This window comes from Olea europaea, unplaced genomic scaffold, assembly GCF_002742605.1.
Source record: "Olea europaea var. sylvestris unplaced genomic scaffold, O_europaea_v1 scaffold764, whole genome shotgun sequence".
Lineage (NCBI taxonomy): Eukaryota > Viridiplantae > Streptophyta > Magnoliopsida > Lamiales > Oleaceae > Olea > Olea europaea.
Window position 1 is genome coordinate 87,082 of NW_019266055.1, and position 25,190 is coordinate 112,271.

At 29.8% G+C, this 25,190-nt stretch overlaps 1 protein-coding gene across 1 annotated transcript in view; it reads left to right on the forward strand.

Moving 5' to 3' along the window:
• Window positions 1-25,190, forward strand: part of LOC111391214 (lysine histidine transporter 1-like) — a 74,166-nt gene that overhangs the window by 34,207 nt on the left and 14,769 nt on the right. The window lies entirely within an intron of this gene.

Consider the following 25,190-nt stretch of genomic DNA (forward strand, 5'->3'; position numbering starts at 1 on the left):
TTCAAAATATCCGCATTCTTCTTCATTATACTTTGTCTGTTCTGTTTGATAATTATAATTTCTAAATCTAATGCTTAAAGTTTCATTACTATTTCTGTACATAATATTATTTTCTGGTAATAATTTTGGTTTTTCCAAAAAATTCCTAAATTCCAGTCTAATCCTACATTTGTTTTTGAAGAAAATTTCTTTGCTGGGATAGCCTTTATACCTTTTTGTACTAATAATGTAATTATTTGATTATTTACTAATTTATAATTAGTAGTGCAATTTTCACTAAGTCTTCCTATGAATCCTGTGCAAATTAATAAATTATCTTCATATCTTTTCATTTGATATCCTTAACATTTTATTCATATTTTAATATCTTTATAGAAATTCTTTGTTCTGATTAAATAATCTGGTGTAAAATATACCATTCCACTTTTATTATTCATATCTAATTCTATGCTTCCTAATAATCTCTGTTTTACGTCCGTGAATCTGCTATCATATAAACATACTAATACTTTAATTTCTAAATTTTCTTTATGAAGTCATTTTACTCCTATTATATTAATCGTAAATGAGTCTGATGGATATTTTATTAACAATTTCTTTATAAGATTCTTTTTTCTATTAAATCTAGGGATATAAATTGATCTTCATGTGTACAAGAAATGTATCTTTCTCCATAGTGCTTATATATTAAAGATTTGCTAAATAAATTTCCCTTTTTATATATGTCTAAAGCTTTTACTAATTTTAGTTTATTTCAACTAAATATTTCTATCGATTCTTCTATATCTATTAAAGATTCTAGTTTTGTTTTGGATTCTGTTTTCTACTTAATGTTCATAGTAAAGGATTACCAACTAATTTATTACTGGCTACAATTTGTTTTCTTTTATCCATTACGTATAGATCAACTTAGTTTTCTTAAATTTACTTGGTTCTTTAGTCTTACATAAATCTAATTTTTCTAATTTATTTATTATATTATCTAAATCTTGTTTAGTATCTATTGACTTTTCTTTTTCTAATGTTTTGATTCCATTTTCCAATTTTTCTAAGTTAGAACTAGTATCTATTTCTCCTGTATTATTAAATTTTCTTTTTAGTATTTCGGTATTTTGATTTTTAATATATTCTAAATTACTTTCTAGAGTCTTTATATTTTTATTTATAGTTTTCTAATAAAGTTTCTATCTTTTTAATTTAAATTGTTCTTTTCTAAATTTTCTCCTAAATTTACGAGTAAATGTACAATACTAGTTAGCTGTTTTTCCTCAGAGTGTAAGAGATAATTCAAATTTTTATCAAAATTACAAATCAAAGAGGTTGTACCTAAACTATCTTTTCTTTTAAAATTTTCTAATCTATACTTTTCATAAACTATTTATCTTTTAGGCTAGTAAATAGCTTTGATACCAATTCGTAGCAAAATTTTGAAAATGACTAGTAAAAAAATTTTCTATGTAGATACCAATTAAAGCAACCAGAAACTAATAAAATATTTGGGTGGCAATTACTATGGGTGGCAATTCTTTGTACAATCAATTCAAAATCTTGTAATAAAAATTCTTTGCAATAAAAAGTCTAGTACCAAAATTTTGAAAAAGTCTATGTGTCAATTTAAATCTGTTTGAATTTTTTTTTTCCGGAAAAAGTCTCATCTTATATTTTTATAGTAAAATTCTCTAAGTAGGTATACTAATAAAAGAAAGAAAAAGTCTTCAAGTAAATAAGAAAAAAAGTCTATCTATTAATTAAGAGAAAATGATAGCTCCTCTTACTAATTATAGAGTCTTCAAATTAAATGTCCAAAATAGAAATTTTCTAAGCAGTTACTAAAATGAGAAAATCTTAAATGAAAATTTTTTCTCTTAGAAAATGAATCTTACTATTTTTATCTTTATTTTTGTAATGCCTCGAAAATTTTAGGATAAAAATATATTTGTCGTATATGTTATAGTTTTATATGAAAATTTGAGGACTAAAATGAAATAGCATCTAGTTTCATATTTTATTTGGGCCAAATAATTAAGTACCGAGAGAAAGAAATTTTACATATCGATATTGGGCTCATTTGATAGCGCTCTTATTTAATCTTGTATTTTAGGCCCAAGAAAAAGTTCATTCGGATAAGCTAAACTTAAAATATTGACGTTTAAAGAAATTGGTATTTATTAGTATTTTATTTATTTTTAATATTATTTAATTGCTTGATTTTAGGGATTTATAGTGATAGATTCCATGTGATGATAAGATGGGGAAAATAAATGTAAATTGTACAAGAATGTAGCACTTTAGGGGAAAAACACATCATGGAGTAATAGGAATGAGGCTGTTAAGGGAAGAACACAACATTTTACATATATCTAGGCCTCCAATATTTTCTTCTGTTTTTATAAATATCATAGGAGTACAATAGATGTTTTAACTTTTCGCCAAATAATAAAATTTGTTCAACACGGCACTATGTAAAAATAAAGATCTTGAACGTGATTTTGGATTCGGCTTTTCAAAAACTGTTTTATCTAGCGAGGTAAGATACTTTGTGTAAGTTGATTGTTCTTGCAATATTATAATTGTTGACGTGATTTATTTCATGAAATGCTAATTAACCTACGGGTCCCAATGAAATGAAATAAAATGTGAGATCGCCTTTGGGTCTTCTCTAATGTGCTAGAGCATTCGATTGATCACTGATTGCTCTTGATGAAATGATGGTATGGAATGTTATGAATTCATGTTCTAAAAGTTATCGTATTGTTTGGATGCACATATCCTACTGAGTATAAATTACTCGTTCCTTCAAATTTTTACATTTCAGGTTAGGTTGGTCGACGTGGATGGTGGCTGAGCAGTGCGTGGGTTGCCAAGTCAAGAAATTTTTCAAGAAAACATTTTAAAATAATTCTATTAGGATATTATGTGTTTCGGTTTAATTCCGTTTAATATTCTATGTTTATGTGACGCTATGTTTATTTAATTTGGGGCTTTACAATTTTCACTTATAATTTTTATGTCTTTTTGTCTTTTCTTACAATCTTTTAGGATCTTCTATCAAGAAACTCCGACGCTGAGAGATAGAAAGCTCAGTGATTTGCTTGTTGATCTATAAAGAAGTATCAACTCTATTTCTATCCAGTGCGGATAATATGTGGCTTCCTATAACAATTAATCTACCAAATTTTCAATTTTCTAAACAAATATCAATAATTTTTTAAAAACTTTTTACTGAACAACAAAGCAAATTAGATGATATATAATTCTCTAATGGCATAAAATATTAGAATTAAAGATCAATATGTTTGTAATGGCTTTAGAGTACTTTACCGTTCAACAAATTAATTTCTTCAATTTTTTGTAACTCTCTTTTAACTTTTTTCTTGACCTTCTAAAAAAGGCTTAAGACAATAATTAAAAAGATTTTCATCATGTTTAAAAAGGATTAAACAAACTCCCAAAATCGGCATACAAAACAACCAGTTTAACTCAGAGGATTACTTTATCTTTTTAATCATGGAATCTAGAATAAAGAGGTTAAGAGCGTTATAATATAGAAAAGATAAAAATATAATTTTTTCTAAATAATTTTATTGCTTACTTAGCGCCCGTTTGTTTCTTATTTTTGGAAGAATGAGAATGAAAAGTACAGCCGTTATGGACTCCACACAAGAGATAGAAATTCAAATTTGGTGGCTTGCTATGATAGATAACGGTTATATTTTTTATTTTAATGAGAAAAGAATGGGAACCAAAAATGGGCTTAGTGTTTCCTTTGTTAGGCCTTGCCCGAAAAATAAATAAAGTAGACGAAAACTTTTGAAAGTATGATGAATTTACTTGAATTCCAAAGTCTTTGAACTTACAAATATGTCTTTGAATTTACAATGATTATAGAGAGACTTTTGAATACAAGTGTGAGAGGGTGCTATGTGTTTTTCTTGATGCATGTTTCTTTATGAGCATTTGTGGTCTTTCTTCTAATGAATGCTTTCTAAGATTTAAATTTCTAACAACTTTGGTTATAGTTTCACAACTATCGCAAAGTTGTATTAATGAAGATGATGCTTGAGAAGTAGTGGTTTGCATAGTCTATCTAACTCTTTCAGACATAAAAAATTTAAATCCTATAATTTCTCTGCAAAAATATAAAGCTTCTTCGAGTGTATAAAATCCTTTAAAAATAGGTCTGGAAATCTTTCTACTTGTTGTAATACTTCTGACTAATAATTATATATACCAGGCTTTCTACCTTTAATTATTGTAAAGAAACTAAAATTTCTACTTTCTACTTGATTGTGAATCTGTCTAAAATGGTTAGCTAAGGCATTAATGCTGTCTAATTTTTGTTTAAAGTCACGTGCCATCCAAAGATTATCCAATACACAACGCTCCCTTTTCTGGCAGTCTTTCTAAATTATTTTCTTTGAATTGAAGATTAAAATTCCTTGCGGGGTCACGCTTAGAGTGACATTCTCAAAGTTCATCATCCTTTGATCCATCTGCATCATGAAGATAATGAGTTAGAAAATTAATAACCTGCATATTTAAATTATCTGCTAAAATATTATTTTATCCATCTCTATATGTTCTATATTAATTTTATAACTACTTAATATCTCATATAATTTTAATCATCTTTTATGTCTTCTTTTACTAAAATTTGTCTTTTTGATAAATTTTACTATAGCATCACAATCTGTTCTTATTGTAAACTCGGTATTTAGGAATAATTTAAAACTTTCTAAACTATGTATGATGCCCATTATTTCATAATCTAAACTAGTTAAATATTTTCCTCTTATCTTATATTTTTCTCTAGCATATTTACAATTTTTTTCTTCTTTTTTATCACTATATTTATTTGGTTCATAGTATAAAATTCCTCTCCATCCTAATTTACATCCATCCGTTTCTATTATCTTATATTCACTATCTAATGGTGGTCAATTTTTAAATTCTTGTTTTATTCTTTTAACGAGTTCTATATCTGATTGATTAAAATATTTGTCCTTTATTAGATAATTTACTATACAATGGTCATATTTTCCTTCCTAAATCTTTGATAAAATGTCTAGCACAATTTAATATTTCTAGAAAGATCTGTAATTTCTTAGTTTCTTTAATTTTATCTGGAAATTGTAAAATTGTCTGTGCTATGTGTGGTTGTAGCTGAATCTTTCATTCTCATAAAATTATTTCTAAAAATTCAATGTTTGGTTAATTTATTTCCATTTTATTTTTACTTTATAGAAACAAATGGAAGAGAATTAACTATACTATCCATCTTTCTTTGAAAAATAGAGGGTGCATTTTGTAATCCAAAATGTATGGCTAACCATTCAAAATGTCCTAATGGAGTAGTAAAGGTTGTCCAAGGAATTGAATCTTTTGTCATTTTTATTTGCCAAAATCCAGATTTACAATCAAATTTAGAAAATATCTTGCTATTTTGTATTTTATTTATTAGTTATCTGGTATTTTATATTCATCTTCTATAGTATTATCGTTTAATCTTTTAGAGTTTATAACCATTCTTACTTTTCCTCTTTTTATTTCACTATGATTTCCAACCATAAAGGCTGCTGATATGTGTTGACTACTAGATAGTCTTATTACTTTTAAATCTAATAACTCTTTAATCTGTATATTAAAATTTTCTATATATAGATTTGTATGTTTTATTTCTGCTATTCTAATTTCTATATTTTCATTTATAATTTCTAATTTAGCTTCTATTTAATTTTTTATGAGATCACTTTAATTGGGCTAAACTTTAAGATGGGCTTGTACACAGTTAATTACATATGCAGGCTCACATGACAAATTAATAAACGCAACAATCTCGGCCACATATGTTACTTGATAATGTGTATGACCTTGTGATGTCAAAACTTTTGCTAGCATAACCAAAATCATCTTCGAACAATCTAGTCCATCAATTATATCAATATAGGATAAAAGCGGTCTTCGTTACAAATATCATAATTAAACCCTCAATGGTCACTTATATCAATACAATCAAATGACATAGATCAAAGATCAAGGTGTGTAGCATGGAAATTACATTCAACGTGATCCATACATGCCTATTTCTAGCTGGTCCTACTTTATTCTTTAATGATAGCAACAATAAATTTTAATTAGAATGGAACTGAACTGAATACTTTATTTCTGAAATAAATCGACTATCCATTGATAGAATTATATGTCTGAAACAGACATCCAAATACAAGCTCCCACTAAACTAGTATATCATCAAAATATACAACACCCATGTTAGCAGTATACTCAAGAAAGACCTTGGGTAATAGTCTTTTACTGAGCGGATATGCAATTATAGAGTTTGTCCTAATATATTCCATAAAAATCTAAACACTCTAAATTATTTCCGTAATAGCTAGAAATTTAATGTCTATAAACTTTGACATCATCAAGTTCGTGTTGGAATATAAAACTGCTATTGTCACAAAATAACTAAAGTGATTTTTCAAATCCAACCAAAATGTATAACCCAGTAACAAGAATCCATAGTCATATTCCATAATCAAAATCAGAATATTCAGTGATCTCCAATTGGTCTGATTTTCCTGAATATGAACATGTAATCCTTAGTTCTCTATAAATACTGAATATCCTAATTGTCTGCTTTCCAAATATACATCCCAAAGTTATTTAAAATCTGCCAAACATTCAACTAATAATCTCATATCTAGATGTATGCAAACTTTAGCATACATTAAACTCCCAACTGTTGAAGCATTGGAAATTTTCTGTATTTTCCATTATTTAAAGTTATCATTGGGGGCATTAATTGTGAGTAAACGTTTCTTCCTTAATAATTGGGGTATCACCTAGTTTACATATCCGCGTCCCAAATCCTTCAAGAACTTTATTGATATAGCTCTTTTCCAATAATCCAAATATACAACAAGAACGATCCCGTTGTATTTGTATCATTGACACAAAAGATGCATCACCTAAAACTTCCATTTCAAAATTTCATTACAGAAATCTCTTGATTTAGTGTAATAAGCCTATATTATTGCAGACAAATAGTATGTCATCGACATACAATACTTGAAAAATATGCTTACTCATACTAAACTTGTGGTATACACAATCATAAACTATATTTATCTCAAAATCAAACAAGATAATTATTTGATGAAATTTGTGACATCATTGATGGGAAATCTGCTTAAACTTATAGATAGATTTCTTTAATTTGTAAACCATCAGATTAGCTCAAGACTAAAATGTGTCACAATTTCCATAATAGACCTAAAAGATTCTTTTGTAGAAATTGGAGAGAAAGTCTCTTTAAAGTTAATAGCTTTCATTTGAGTAAAGCCATTAATAATAAGACGAGCCTCATATCTCTCCACATTATCCTTCAAATCTCTCTTGGTTTTAAATGCCCAGTTACATCCAATGGGCTTCGCACCTTCAAGCAATGGGATGAGTTCCCAAACGTCATTGTTACTCGTGAACTTCATGATTAGTGTCTAAAAGTGCTTCAAAGATATATCATTTACAAAGCATTTTACATTCACTTTGTTTAAAAACACTAATGTTGGTCTCTAATTTCAATTCTCTTGCTGTAAATTCAATTTTCATAAATATATGGTTAAAAGTGCAATTAATCGAAATAAGTATTTTAATACATGTCAGCATGAGTATTATACTTTTGAAAGAGTATTTATTTGATTTATTTCACATGTATTTCTAAGGTAGAACAAGTGAAGCAAGTGGAGAAACAAATGTTGAAAAGTCAAGAATATTAGTTGTCATGAGTAAAAATGCAGCTGTCTCGGTAAAATTGTCATAACTCAATCTGTAGATATCCAAACAAGGTGATTCAAGTTGGGTTTGAGGATACGATATATATTTACAACTTTCATGCTCACCAAGAAGTAAAATTCGCATCATAAGGCAGCCAAAATTACCGTGCAAAGTCCAGCTTGTTACCTGCCGGATATAGCTTTTCTACCTATGAAGTAGCACTCATTTTTTTGGCATATATGGAGTTATAAAGAACCATTGAACCTGATATTTGCAGGTATGTATGAAAAACCATCTGCTAACAACAAAGTGCACATGATGAAAAAATTATTCAATCTGAAGATGGCAGAAGGTGCATTTGTTGCCCAACATCTGAATGAGTTTAATACCATCACTAATCAATTATCATCTGTTGAAATTGAATTTGATAATGAGATTCGAGCTCTGATATTGTTGGCATCATTGCCAAATAGTTGGGAAGCCATGAGAATGGCTGTTAGTAAATCTGCTGGTAAGATGAAATTAAAATACGACGATATTTGTGATTTGATTTTGGTTGAGGAGGTGCACAGGAGGGACTCTGTTGAAACCTTAGGATCAAGTTCCAATGTAAATGTTGATGCTCGTGGAAGGTCACATGATAGGAACTCAAATAGAGGAAGATCAAAGTTAAGGAATATGAGCAGGAGAAAATCAAGGCCTAGACAACAGGCAACCTACTGGAACTGTAGCAAAATAGGCCACATAAAGAAAAACTGTAGAAATTCGAAGAAGACAGATACTGACGACTGCAAACACAGTAACTGAAGAAATACATGATATTGCAAGTCCATAGCTCTGTTGATGATTGGATATTGGAATCAGGGGCATCCTTTCACACTTCTTCTCATCCGGAGATCATGAGAAAATATGTTGCCGATGATTTTGGAAAAGTGTACTTGGCTAACAGCTAAGCATTGAACGTTGTAGAAATTGGAGATATTGACATTGCACTTACTAATGGGAACATGTGGACATTGCAAAAGGTTAGACACATTCTCGAGTTGAAGAAAATCTAAATCTTCGTAGGACAGCTCGATGACTCTGGTCACTCAGTAATGTTCTCAAATAGCATCAGGAAGGTCATTAAAGGAGCACCGGTATTGGCTCGAGGCAAGAAGACTAGTACTCTATACATGACGATAGTTCTAATAAAATTATTACTACCACTACAATAGATAGCACCGTAGAGTTATGGCACTGCAGGCTTGGCCATATAAGTCAAAAAGGCATGAAGGAACTTCTGTCAAAAGGTAAGCTACCAGAGCTAAAGTCAGTTGATTTAGGCATGTGTCAGAACGGCATACTTGGGAAGTAGACGAAGGTCAATTTTTTGAAGAGTGACAGAGCGCTAAAGTCATAACAGCTAGATCTTGTGTACACAGATATATGGGGACCCTCGCCAGTTGCGTCTCTTGGAGGTTCTCGATGCTACGTCACATTCATCGACAATCACAGTCGAAAGGTGTGGGTCTATCTTCTGAAATTTAAATTTGATGTATTTGATGTGTTCAAAAAGTGGAAGGCCCTAGTTGAGAAAGAGATAAACTTGAAGCTGAAATGCTTAAGGTCAGATAATGGTAAAGAATACATTGATGAAGGATTCAAGGAATACTGTGCAATTTATGGTATTAGAATGGAGAAAACCATCCCTGGACACCACAACAAAATGGTGTCGTTGAGAGCATGAAAAGAACCATCAATGAGCGCACTAGGAATATGAGGTTGCATACAGAGCTAATACCTATATTCTGGGCAGACGCAATTAACACTGAGTTTACCTGATCAATCGTGGACCATCGGTCCCATTGAAGTGCAAACTACCTAAGGAGACCTGGAGCAGAAAAGAGGTTAAGCTTTCCCACCTAAGAACCTTTGGTTGTGTTTCTTATGTTCTTGTTGATTCCAATACTCGCAGCAAACTTGAAGCAAAATCAATAAAATGTTATTTTATTGGTTATGGAGACGAGGCATTTGGTTATCGATTCTAGGATGAGCAAAGTCGAAAGATTTTTAGGAATAGCAGAAGTTCGTAAGTTTTGATGACTTTTTAGAGGTCACTGTGCAATGTGGAGACATGGGTGACGGTGCGAATGGGCCCAGTGTATCCATTCCTATTACACCATAGTCAAATCCAGAACAATCCACACTTGTAGCGACGATTCGGATGTCTACTAGGAATATTCAAACCCCACAGCGATTTTCACCAACATTGAATTACATTTTGTTCATAGATGGTGGAGAACTGCAAAGTTATGAAGAAACTTTGCAAGATGAGAATTCAAAGAATTCAAACAAGTGGAAGTTGGCCATGAAGGATGAGATGGATTCCCTGCTAGGAAGTTAGACATGGGAGTTAATAGAACTTCCACCTAGGAAGAAGGCTTTGCAGAACAAGTAGGTGTACCGTGTAAAAACTGAGCATGATGGTAGCAAGAGATGCAAGGCAAGGCTTGTTGTAAAAGACTTTCAGCAGAAAAAAGGGCATTAATTACTTCGAGATCTTCTCTCCTGTGGTAAAGATCACGACCATCAAGCTAGTATCAACAATTGTTGCTGCTGAAGACTTGCATCTTGAACAATTAGACGTGAAAATAGCTTTTCTTCATGGGGGATCTAAAAGAAGACATCTTCATGCACCAACTTGAAAGGTTCATAGTGCAAGGCAAAGAGAATTTGGTTTGCAAACTAACAAAGAGCTTGTACAATTTGAAGCAAGCTCCTAGACAGTGGTACAAGAAATTTGACAACCTAATGTGCAACTCAGGGTATATCAGACGTCAGGAAGATCACTGTTGCTATGTCAGGCATTTTGACAACTCTTATATCATTCTATTGTTATATGTGGACGATATGCTCTTTGCAGGGTCCAGCGTTGTGGAGATCAATAATCCGAAGAAATAATTGTTAAGACAATTTGCAATGAAGGATTTGGGAGCTGCCAAACAAATTCTTGGTATTTGGATCATTAGAGATAGAGCCAATGGCACGTTGAGACTCTCAGAGGCTGAGTACATGAAAAACGTATTCAGTAGATTTAACATGGACCAGGCCATTCCAGTTAGTACGCCATTGGAAAGTCACTTCAGACTCAACAAAGATCAATCACCTAAAACAAAGGAGGAATACGATTATATGGATAAGGTTCCTTATGCTTCAGCTATCGGTTCTCTAATGTATGCTATAATTTGCACAAGGCAAGACATCGCCCATACAGTGGGAGCTGTAAGTAGATACATGAGTAACCCAGGAAGACAACATTGGGAGGCTGTGAAATGGATTTCTAGGTACCTAAAAGGCTCCATAAAAGCATGTCTATGTTTCACCGGAGAAAGTCTATAGTTAAAGGAGTTTGTTAATGTTGATTTGGCCGGAGATGTTGATAGTAGAAAGAGCACCACTGGTTTTGTTTACACTTTGGGAGGTACTGCCGTATCATGGGGTTCCAACCTGCAGAAGACAATGTCTTTATCTACTACAAAAGCAGAGTATGTTGCGGTGTCAAAGCTTCAAAGAAGATGATTTGGCTACAAAACTTCTTGGAGGACTCGACAAAAAGAATTAGAAGGATACTTTTTATAGCGATAGTCAAAGTGCCATATTCCTTGCCAAGAATCCAGCATTTCATTCCAAGATAAAGCACATTCAGATCATGTATCATTTCATTCGATCCTTACTTTACAATGGACAGTTGATACTTGAAAAGATTTGTGAAAGCAAGAACCCTGCTGATATATTGACAAAGGGTGTTACACTAGAGAAACTGAAGTTATGTACAACTTGAGTTGGTCTTCTGGTCTGAAGGCAAAGGCCACAAGTTGCAGAGGAGGAGGATGTTCTTTTCTGAGGCAGATGGTGATGCATTGGTTGATCTAGTCTCCAAGTGGGAGAATTTTTGGGCCTTTTTGCTGAGTGTTGGGCCTTTTTCTGTGGAGCCTAGATCATGTCTACCCAAGTCCAAGTCCAAGAATATTAGGGCTTCTGTCTTTTACATGTTGCTATATATGTATTCTTTTATTTCTTTCTCTTTTTTTTTTGGCTGTGTGGCTGTATATATATATCTGTGAGCACGTCAAAAGGCTGTGTATGTGTGTATAATTTCTCAGGCAATAAAATCCTCTACAGTTTGTGAATTCTTGTGATGTGATTATCTTCTTCTAGTTTTATTCTACTACCATTGTTTTCAAACTACTCCCAGTAAATGGGAATAGTCATCGCCATAACGCTACCACTCACAATCGTTAACCATCGCTCCCTCTCATATTCTTCTTTTAGTTGCTTCCGATTCTCTTCTTCGTTTTGCCTTCAATCGAGCTTTATCAAATGCTTTTAATTTTCGCTGTTCAAAAACCTAATTCCCGCATTTTTGCTTCGATGAGCACTCATGCTCCTCAGAAATTTTCTCTCGATTCATTTCTCGATCATAGAGAGTGGTGTTCTTCACTTCATCAAGTATCACAGCTTTTAAGTTGGACTGTTCTCAAGTTTTCTGCACACTCAAAAAATAAAAATTCTAGCTTTTGATTTCTATAGTTTCCTTTGAGAGAGATTGACTTTTTAAAACATTGAGAAATGATAATCATCTTACCGTGATTAAACATAGAACAAATTTTAGTTTTGAGTAAATGTAAAAACTATTACGTAGAACAAGTATTTAAGAAAGAAATGAAAAATACGTCATTTTAGTTTTGGTTGGACAATAGGTGCGAAGGACCTCTGGTTTAAGTTCAATTGTTTCCTTGTCATTTTGTACTTATTTCTATAACAAATAATTTCTTAGTAGAATAAAATTGCCATTGAATGCAAATATCATGTTTTGGTGCTTGTGTAACATTTTATGATTTCTCGTTTGAAATCTAGGTTGGTGTTTGATGTAATGTTTTGAGTTACCTTTTGCTTGCAGAGTTGGCCTTGATGGAGGTGGAGGAGGAGTGGTTAAATGTGCATAAAATGATATTTTTTGATTGATGTTTTGTCACTTTTTTTAGGTATCATCATTTTTTATTTATGTCATTTGTTAAATTTTATGTCACTTTTTTTTCTTTTTTGAAATTTCTGTCACTCCTTTGAGTGACAAACATCTTTTTTTAATAAAAGTCACTTTTTAATTAAAAAGTGACACTTAACTTTATATAATATTTTTTACTTTCAAAAAACTTTTTATATAATTAATGGGTTGGGTGAGTTGGTAGATAATGGTGGCCGTGAATTGACTTAAAAGTACTTGACATTTTGATTGGTGTTTTGTTGGTAAATTGACTTGAAGATGTTTGACGGTGAACGAAGAAAGAGGATAGACGGTGGTTGTATCACTTTTTTGTTTTTATTTCTATCACTTTGTTGAACTATTTTCAATGTTTTAATTGGTATTCTGTCACTATTTTAGCTTTTGTCACTTTTTTCTATCACTTTCTTATGACAAACATTACTTTTTAATAAAATAAAGTTATGTCTCATGTTTAATTTCGTCACTTTTTTAAGCGTTTGTCACTTTTTTTATTTTCTTTCATTGTTTTAATCAGTGTAACTTTTTAAAATTTGTGTCACGTTTTTAAATTTCTGCCATTTTTTTCGATTTTGTCACTTTTTGTAGTAATTGTAACTTTCGTACATGTTTGTCACTTTTTTTCAATCGTCTTTTTGAAATTTTCATCAATTTTTTAGTGACAAACATCAGTTTTTAATAAAAGTGACATTTTATATAATTTTTCAATAAAAAAAGTGATACTAAACTAAAAAAAGTGACAAGTGAGAAATTTTTAAAAGTGACATTGTGTCACTTTTTAATTTTATACAGTATTTTTTACTTTCAAAAAACTTTTGTATGATTTTTCAAAACACCTAAATTTTAAGGATATTTTTGTAAGTTGCTCTGTAAAGTTCTTGCCCAAATTGGCTCTTACTGCAGGCTGAGTTGAAGGAGAAATTGGCCAGGATGTATTAGGGAAAAGACCCAATGCCATATTTATGTTCAAGTTCAGGACATGAAAATCTATTGTTTGGCTTCTGCCCATGATTCTTTTTGCAAAGAAATACATCCCGCACTAAGGACTCATCCAATGAACTTTAATTGATTTGTATTCCTAATGATGTTGAATGGTAAATTACATCCAAGCAACCCTTTGTGTTTGTAATAAATCCATATCTTTGGGAATGGTTACTATTTACTAGTTTGCTGTACTTGGATGAAACTTTTCTTAATTAATTTTTTTGCTTTTCTTGGGAAGTCGGGCATACGAAATATGTAGACTTCTACTACTTCACCAATGATTTTTACCCTAGGCTTGTGGGTTGATTGAAGACTAGCCGCTAGCCACCTCCATCATTTGTTTAATTATAATTTTAGTTCTATATATATATATATATATGTAGTGGTTTATTACTATAGGCACTGTTCAAATAGGTGAACTTGATTTGGTTCCGAAATATCTGCTGAATAGACGTTGGTCAGCCTGTTGTTAGCTGGGGAAGGCATGTTAGGGTGGTCTCATTTGTAGGCTTGGCAAGAATCAATCTATCTTATTTAATTGTTTTTACAGTAGTAAATTGTTATAATTTCATTGAATTTAATTATGTCCTCTTTTTCAAATTGGCTTCAGAGGTCTAGAAATAGATCAGCAAATATTTTCAAATGTTTTTCAAAATGAAGAAGAAATTGATCAAACATATGCATCAAATGATTTCAATAGTCATGGATTTCAAATTGCTCAAATTGAAAAAAAATTGCATAACTTGACTATTTCAAAGGTAGAAAAGAATTCTATCTAAGAAATACAAAAGTTTGTTTTTACTCAAAATTATGTTATCAAAACTTTGGAACAAATATTATCTATCAAAAATCAAAATGCACACATCAATTTATTTTCAAAAGAATCAATTGAATCCCATTGGAAAAAATTTAAATATTTTTATGTTGGATTAGTTCAAATTACTGTCAAACATTTGTTTAGACTTGGGTTAGACATTCCAATTCTCTTAACTCTTCTAGATAAGAGACTTCTCAAATTTGAAAATTCATTATTATCTGTTCTAAAATCAAATCTAGAAAGTAATTCAATTTATTCAAATTGTTATCCCAATTTTTCAATCAATCTCAATAATGGAGCTATTCTTATTGCTCTAAATCTTCATATTCAAAAAAAAAAAAAATCTTGATTTCGATGATCTTTCTAATGCTTTTGCTGTAATATACATGATATATTACAAGCTCATTAATACTCAACTCAATATTGGTGCTTTAACTTCATTCCTTAAAGATGAAAGTCTTTTGGTTGAATGTAATCCTTTTCATTCAAACACCACGATTTCTAAGAGAATTTCTTGGAATCTTCAAACTCGTGGACTAAAATAGAATTTTGAAAATGTTCAAAATCCTATTCCTGCTTCTTTTCAAATAATTCCTAATCAAATTCTTACTTTTCCTTATGGAAACGTCAAAATGATTTTTAAAGGATCTTCCTCTAAGTTTCAAAGATCTTATTCTTCTAGATCTGAAAATAAAACTAGAACTTCCTTTCAATCTGCTAGATTTTCAACATCTTCTCTTACAGGTATTGATTTTACTCAAAATATTCCAAAATCTCAACATTTTGAAAAAGAAGTAGAAAAAGAAGAAGAATCAAACAACATAAATCTCCAACTTTTTCTGATATGTTTTTTTCTCAAAATGAAAGATTTGATCATCAAACAAATGTTGTTTCTTCAAGAATTGACAGAAGAAATAAATTCAAAACTGATCAAACTCCTGATGTTAAAAGTTTTCTAAAGATATTTCGTCAAAATTTTTCAAAAAAAGAAATCTTATTGGGAAGAATTTTTTAAATTCCCTGAAAATTTAACTTTTTATGAATGTGCGTATTTCAAATTTTTTAACAAAAAACATACTTTTTCAAAGAAAGAAAAAACTATTCAAACTACAAATATTCCATAAAAGACTTGGAAAACTCCTTCTGGAGAGAATATTCAATCTTCTCATCCTCCTTTGCAAAAGATTGTAATTCCACATGAAAGTACTGAAATTATCGATTCTCCTTTCAAAAGGATATATGAAGAACTACCTAATAAATCTCAAGTTGTTGTTAAAGATGTCAAAAATATTCAAGCTCAAAATAACTACACTAACGTAGTTCTTCATTCTGTTTGTTCTCAACTTAATAGAATTGAAATAAATTCTGAAACTGAGACATCATCTTCCTCAAAAGGTATTAAGTCAATAGAGCCAGTTTTGATAAACAGACATGAGGCTAAACCTAAAAGTGGTCTCAAAACTGAGATTAATGTTCTAAAAGAATTTCCGACTTAGTTATCAAAAATATCATCATCTTCTGCTTCAAATAACATTAATACTATTGACGATATTGAATCTCAATTTATTGATGATGAAATTTCTCAAATCAATAAACCTCAAGGCAAAAAAGTTCAATTTTCAAAAATTTCTCCTTATTATCAAAAAATACTCCTCCAGATTTACTTTTTGAACAAAAGGCTAAAATGTCTACAATATTTTTTGAAAGCGGTATAACTATCTGGAATATAGATGGTTTAATCGAATATCAAATTTTTAAAATTCTTGAAAGTATAGGTGCTTGTTATAATCTCTATATTCAAGAAGGACTTTCTCCAATTGAGCCAACAATCAATATTATTCAAGGTTTTGCTGGTCAACTTAATGATTGGTGGTTCAATTATATTTTTGAACAAGAAAAAACCCGATTGTACAAATGATAGTTTTAATACAATAATTTATTGTATTATCAATTATTTTGTTAGATTTCCAATAGATGTTTTAGAAAAAAGTTTCAAGTATTTTATTAACTTTAAATTGTTCGAGTTTACAAGATTTTCTCTTGAGTAAAGACATTTTTAATACGTGTATTTTTACGAAAAAATTGTAATCAACCTTATTGGAAAGAAAGATTTTTATCTAAACTTCCAAAATTATTTTCTGAAAGGGTAAAAAATTCAATCAAAAATTCAAATAATATTCCATATGATGTTCTTTCGTATGGAGAATTGATTTGTTTTATTAACAGAGAAGGATTAGCATTCTGTAATGAACTCAAACTTAAATCCAAATTGTAAACAAAAAGATTAGATAGTTGAAAGGAACTTGGATCATTCTATGAACAATATAGATTTGAGAAAATTATTCCTCCATAAAAAAACCAAAAAAAAAAAATTTCAAAAGGAAAATTTTATTCAAAAGAAAATAATTTTCAAAAACTTTCTTATTCAAAAAATTATTCTTAAAAGAAATTTCAAAAGAAAAGATTTTTAAGAAAAAACAATGTTGTTGAAAATGTTAAATATCGGGACATTATTCTAATAAGTGTCCTCTCAAAGGCAAGATTAATAATCTTCAAATTGATGAAGATATCAAACTTCAACTCCTCAATCTTATTGATTTAAATTCCAGTTCTGATAATGGTCTAATTTAGAGTTAGAACATGTTTATCAACATCAAGAAGATTCAGATGCTAAATCTAGTTCAAATTCTCAATCATCTTCAAGTCAAAGTAAGGAACTTTGTGGTTGTATAACTAGAAATGTTCTTACTAAATAATAAGAACGTATTAAAGAGATTGTTGATCAAATTAAATATCCACAATTCAAAAATAAGTTTAATTCCTTTCTTCCTTCAAAATCAAAAGCTGAACCTTTCAATGTGCAAAATATTTTAAATCGTTTTGAAACTTCAAAATAATCCAGTTTTGATTTAAAATCAGAAGTCAATACTATGAAATCTCAAATTTCTATTCTTGAACGTCATATGAAAGATGATAGAATGGAAGTTTCTCTTCTCAAAACTCAAGATAAGAAACAGAAGTCAAAACATTCTTCTTATTCATCCTCTTTTGGTTCTTCTGGTAAAGAATTCAATCATTTCATTCCTTCAACCGTTCAATCTGAAGATGAAATGATTAATGTTATTAATCGTGTTCAACTTAAAAAAATGATACTGCAATAAGACTATTGTAGTTAACAAAGAATTCAAATTTACACCTAGAGTCCTTATTGATTCTGTAGCTGATCAAAATTGTATCCATGAAAGACTGATACTACAAAATATTTTGAAAAACTACTGAGAGTCTTTATAAAACTAGTGGTAAGAAACTCAATATTCAATATAAACTTTCAAAAGCTCATGTTTGTGATTCAAACATTTGTTTCAAAAATATTTTTTATTTTGTAAAAGATTTGGATCAAGAAGTAATTCTTGGTATTTCTTTTATTGTTCAAATTTATCCTTTTCAAGCTAATTCAAAAGGTTTAACTACAAATATTTTTGATCAAGAAATTTGTTTCAAATTTACAAATCATTCTTCTTATAAAGATGTTAATTCTTTAAAAGAATCATCAATGTCAAAAATAGTCAATAATATCAATTTCAAGAAAAATCATATTAGATTTCTCAAAAAAGAAATTAAATTTCAAAGAATTGAAGAACAATTACAAAATCCTTCAATTTAAGAAAAATTTCAAATCTTCAAAAACAAATGGAAAAAAAGATTTGTTTTACTATTCCAAATGCTTTTTGGGATCGTAAGAAACATGTAGCATCTCTTCCATACAATTCTGATTTTTATGAATCAAATATTCCTACAAAATCTCGTCCTATTTAAATGAACAAAGAATTGTTAAACTTTTGTATCAAGGAAATCAATGATTTACTTGACAAATGTTTATTCGTCCTAACCAACCTCCTTGGAGTTGCTCAGTTTTTTATATCAATAATTCGGCTGAAATTGAACGTGGTGCTCCGCATCTTGTTATCAATTATAAGCCTCTAAATACTGCCCTTCAATGGATTCGTTATCCACTTCCTCAAAAAACAAAAAAAAAAAAAAGATTTTTTGAATAGATTATTCAAAGCTGCTATCTTCTCAAAATTTGATTGAAGTCAGACTTCAGACAGATTCAAATTAAAGAAAAAAAATAAAAAGCTGCATTCAACATTCTTTTTGGTCAATACGAATGGAATATTATGCCATTCTGTCTAAAAAATGCTCCTTCTAAATTTCAAAAAATCATGAATGATATTTTCAATTCTTTTTCAAATTTCATTATTATTTACATTGATGATGTTTTTATATTTTCAGAAAGTATAGAACAACATTTTAAACATATCAATACATTCATGCATGTTATCAAGAAAAATGGTTTAGCAATTTTTGCTAAAAAGTTTGTTTTATGTCAAACGAAAATAAGATTTTTAAGCCATAATATTCAAAATGGTTCAATTATTCAATTAAGAGAAGTTAGATTTTACAGAAAAATTTCCTGATGAAATCGTAGACAAATCTTCTTTTCAAAGATTCATTGATTGAGTCAATTATATCGGCGACTTTATCAAAGAAATAAGGTTGATTTGTACTCCTCTTTTTAAAAGACTACAAAAGAACCCTGACCCATGTAGTCACGAGTTCACATTAGCTATCCAAAAAATCAAAGAACTTGTCAAAAATATTCCATTTTTATCAATTCTTGACCAAATTGCTTCACTTATTATCGAAATCGATGCATCTAATATAGGCTTTGATTGTGAGTTAAAGTAGATTTCAAAAGAGTCAAGTCAAGAACAGTTTGTTAGGTTCTATAATGGTGTATGGACTGACCCTCAAAAGAATCCTTCAATTTTTCAAAGCTTCAAGTATTTTAAAATAAAAATTCTTCGTGACAAGATATTTTGTCTTCTCTTAATTTCAAAAAACTATTTATTCAAAGAGACTTAAACTATTTTGCACAACACATCACCTGAAAGAAATATGAATACGAAAAATCATTCAAATACTGCTTTAGGATCTTCTTCAAAATCCTTTGAAGACAAAATTTTCTCAAGCTGCAGACTTTTTTCAATCAAAGAATCATATTCTTTGAATAAATGTAAAAAAATTTCTCAATCAGACTTCTTTTAGGAATTGAACCAAAATTCTGTGAGTTTAGAACTCATAAAAAACTTTTTAAATTTCGAAAAGATAATCTTGATGATATTCTTACTACTTATTACCAAAGAAGTAATAAACATATTATAAGATATCTCAAAAATACTATTAAAATTTTTGACAGTAGAAATATATAATCAAACAATTTCAGAAAGATTTTTAGAAGGATGAAAGACTTATTCTTCAAAATTCTTCAAAAGAATTATCTTTCAGTAATCTATTTTTATTAAAAAGGAATAGGAGAAATCTTATGAAAAAAGTTTTACAACTCCCTGACAATATTTATCAAAATATTATCAATAGAAATCCTACTTGTGCTCAAACATTCAAAAATATTATTTTCATAATATTGATAACTTTTATTTCAATGGTTTTGAGACCTGTGAAAGTTATCACAAACTTTATTTTACCTTCAAAGGCATTTCAATCATTAATGTTATTAATGAAGAAATTCTTCAAATGATTGAATGGATATTTATTTTCTCAATATATATTAATTCAAAAATAGATATTTCTCATTTTAATAGCTTTGTTAAAAGAGTTATTAATAATCTTTTTGAATTTAAAGTCAAAACTCTTAAAATTTAATTCTCGACCATTCTTCCAGAATGGATTGTCAAGGAAGAAAAATTCAATGATACTCTTTTTACTGAATCCAGCCAAACATATTGCTACTATTTGGAGTACTTTGTCAAGTAATATTCTAATGCCAAATTCAAATAAATCATCAAAATCTCATGGTCTTGAAGGAAAAGAGATCATATTAAAAAATTATGTAAGAGAAAATTCTTACAAAAATCAGATCAAAATTCATTATGGCAACAAATAAAAACCCGGTAAAAATATTGATAATTCGAGATTGTATTTGATGTTTCATGATGGACATTATGCCATTTTTACTGAAGAAGAAAAATGGACACAAACTCAAGTCCCTTTAATTCAAAAAACATTTGATGATGAAATTTCAATGTCTCAAGATTGTTTGAGGATTTGTTCCATCAAAATGTAGAACTCTTTCAAGGGCCTAACCTCAATTATACAAATGGAGAAATATTCAATTTTAATAATTTGCTTGAGTTTTAGTCTACGAAGACAAAATCAAAATAATGTCAAAAGTTGGAATTATTATGGTCGTACTTCCAATCAAAATGAATGTCTTTTAAAGAATTGTCAAAAGTGACTCAGAGTTGATATCAACTTTCCAAAAGTGTGAAACAAAGAAAAGATGATTGAAGACTTTTCTTGTTTGTGGGAGACAAAGAAAAATAGATTAAAGACTTTTCTTGTTGATTGAAAACTTTTGCAAATGGACAGTGTAAAAGTTTCAAAAGAAGCAATAATTCAATATTCCTTCTTCAAATTGAAGAAATTTTCAAGTTCGGGGTTCACGATTTCAAGTATATAAGCAGATCAAGTGATCAAGATCTCTTTAGAGTTAATTCAATATAGCTCTCATAAAAGTTGATTTAGCGGGAGATAAATCATTCTCAAAATAGTTTGAGAAAACTTTGTATTCTTTTACTATCTTTATCATTCAATCGTGTAATTTAAAGTTCATGTCAATATTTGTATTTCAAATTTTCAAATATCAATAAAATTATTTTCCTTTTTAACATTTTGATCTATTTTTACTTCTACTCTTCTCTACTTGGGTCTATATATATATATATATATATATTGGAATTTGGGTGGAAAAACGAATTTCAAATAATTGAATTGCATTTAACTTGTTTTACTGGGATTTGTCAATTAAATGCGTTTGATAGGTATAATTGTCCACCCAGAAAATGTTGCAATTTTGGATCTTTTGCTGTTCGTTTAGTTTTTTTTCCGTGAAAATTGTCATTTAAAGAGATAAAATTTGTTACAATTGTGGATATAATTTATTTTCATTGTCGAAAATTTAAAAAATTAATTGAAAAAAGCTGAAAAATCTAATTCCCACCAAAACTATGGGAATTGGTTTTCCACAAAACCAAAGAAAATCACTCACGTGGGTTTTAACTACTAGACTACCGGTTGCCTCACACTCAAATTCAAGTTGTTGAATTACACGCTAACACATTTAGCATTTAGCAAGTACTATACTTGTCATCACTATTTTTTCGGTGTATTTATAATAGTTATATTGAAATAAAAGTTTTGTAATATTGTTGCTTTATCAGCTTATTACTAAATGTTTGTTGTCTTGTGGACTTACTATTGAATGTCATTGCCTTTCTAGCTTTTTGTTGGACTTTTAAATTGTTCTTATAATCTTGAATTGTTGATGTACCATAAACGATTCTAACTTTAGAAAATGAGGAAATAAGCAACGTGGTCTCTTCAACTTGCCAGATAACATTTATGTCCATCCGTGTTTCAGTTAACCTAGTTAAATTCCTATGCTCCTAATTTAGATGATTATTACTTTTTGGCTGCGTGTACTTGGATATGTAACATGATCCACAATCGAGTGAACAACTTGATAATATGTAATCAATTCTTTTTATGGTTGCTTTTATGTTTAAATGCTGACTTGTTGCACATCTTTCACCTAGTTCTAAGCTAATATTGAAAAGCAGAAGATGAATGTCTTAATTGTTGTTTTATCCCCTGTTTGAGCTTCATTTTTGGATCAAAATGCATTTTCAAATAATATTTTGTTAAAAAACACGTGGTTAAAAAATAAAGAAAAATTTTAGATTTGTATATAAATTTATTTTATGGAAGAATATGTGGTTGAAAATGAGTTTTTAAAAAATGAGTTTACTTTTTCTTTTTCTTTTTCTTTTTTTTGCCTTTTTTTCTCCTTTTTTTTTTAAAGAAAAAAAGGGGTCAACATAGACTTATAATGTAATTGTATAAATTTTTTTTTTTGTTTCATTATAAAGATTGGAATAAAGTGGATGCTTATGACCTCCATAGATTTTCATTCTTGAACGATTGTATTAAGTGAATTTCTATCCATTTAAATTTTAATTGTATCTTCAATTTTTCTATATACATGCACAATTTGATATTTTGTTACGTTGTCCTTTTTCTTTTCTTTTTTTATATTTATAGATCATTGATGTGTAACATCAAGGACGTCAACATGATCCGAAGGCTTGATTTTCTCATTATATGCACATTATTTCTTTCTCGTCGTTCTTCTTCTTCTTCAAAATACGGATTGAAGTATGGAATTTGCTAGTCGCAGGCCCTGTTGACAGACTGAGGTGTTGCCAACACCTCGACCTTTGATTATGTATGCACGGGCCCCATGTGCTACAAGATCAAGGGCCGAGGTCACGTCACGCCACCTCGGCCTGGATTTAAACCCAGGATTTAATCCTCGGGTTGTGTAGCAGTTCTCTTGAAGTATATGTTTGAATTTGAAGAAATATAAAAGTAATAAAATTGGAATAACATTTTCGAAGATAATGTCATCGTTGATATTTATAATTCTTGATTTGTCAGTCAATTAATATTATATTATATTTCATAATTTGATGTACTGTCCACAAAAATTCCATATGACGTGTCAGTAAAAAAATTGATTGTGGAAATAGTTTTAATTTTTTATAATTCTGGATTTCTCAATCAACTCATGTTACTTTACTTTTAAATTTTTTTTAATAACCTACATAAATAGTTACATAGTGATTTATATACAGATGTGAAGAAAAAGAGAATTTTTTTATTTTTATTTTTTTAAGAAATTCTAATCGAATCATATCTCACCACATCATATATATATAAATCATTATGTAAACATATTATTTACGAGTAGCATAACAGATTACATGTAATATTATAATTTATAAATTGGTTTATTGTCCACAAAAAATTCCATATGACATGTAATTAAATTAGAGCGGAAATAGTTTTAGGTCATCATTCAAATAACAAATTTGGGTTACAATCAAACAAAAATAGAATTTTCACTCTTTCTATAATGCTATAGCATTCACAATTAGTGCAAAAATGAAAATTCAAGAACTCAAAATTTGAATAAAACTTCAAGACCTTGAATCAATAATCCATCGAGAATTAATCATTTGCATTGGTGATTATTGAGATTTTGAGTAGTACTTAATTGTCAGTCTTCTTGACATATTCCATGATGTAGAACAACATACTTTTTACTCTGAAATTTTGAGAATTTTATCTTGATGTCATCGCCCTTAGCTTTGTTGGGGAATACACCAATTATGTGCATATTATATTCATAAAAGCATACCATTTATTTACATGAAATCGAAACGTAATTTCAACTTTCCAAAATAGAATTTGAGAAGCAAAATAATAATAGTTACCGAATTCGAATGCATGAATATGGATTCATCTTTTCGATTATTGAAGAAAGCAAATTATTCTTTTGAATCAAATCTCGTAGAACAAACATGTAAATAATGTTAATCAGTTTCTGAAATCAAATCATAATTAAGAGAAATCAGAAAATGAAAGAAGAAAGATGCAAGTAATGAATTTTTGGTCAAGGCAAGTGTTTGACACTTGCTCTATAAGATGAATTTAACCCGCATCGGTGCTAACGATTTTTCGACAATCATCTCCTGAGATACAACGACCACGTCAAGCCATAGGAGCACTCCAAATGGCTTCGACCAACTAACTCGAACGGAATTCCCTCTCTACCATACCAATAATTTTGATGCAAAAGATAATCACTTCTGCAAAGTGTTTTATGTAACTTAACATGAAATAAATAATATGAAATTATGGAATGAATTGGAATAACAAATACACATCCAAGGGGTCCTATATATAGAAGATGAAGGGTTGTGGAAGAAGGGACACACCCTAAATCCAACATTTTTCATGGAAAGTTGCAACTCTTCATTTCAAACTTGCATCCTTTCGAAAGTTGCAACACTTCATTCTTTCAACTTTGGACCGCAATTTCTCATTCCTCCAGAATTGGTTTCGAGATTCCAAATATACCACGATGATCTAATCGACAAGTAGAATAAGTTGGTCTATTTACTTTTGTAATTTGACCATCGGATTAAGTCCGAACATTCGACCGAAGTTGACATAAAGTTATACCATTTCATTTTCCCAGTTTTAAACTTAACCAATTTTCGGTTAATTTTTTAACCAATTCCATAAATCCCCCACATGAATGGAAATTCGAGTATGCAAAGCTATGATGTGATGCAAGTAGAGAGAGAGTGTGTGTGGAAAGCCACATCATCGGGGATAGTAGCTTCTGGCTTTGAACCTCCCGTAGTGAAATATCATCGGACTTACTCGGCTAATTGTTAAACGTAATGTCTTGAACCATTCAGCCTTTAGTGTAAGTCAAGGCAACAATACTTACACAGATGTCTTTCCGAAATCGTTCATGATTCTCATGACTTAGTTTATTTTGACCCTGAATCCTTCTTGGTTCTGCAAGTGTTTAGAGAATTCAAGCCTTGAATAATTCTCATTGAAGCGGCCCCACTT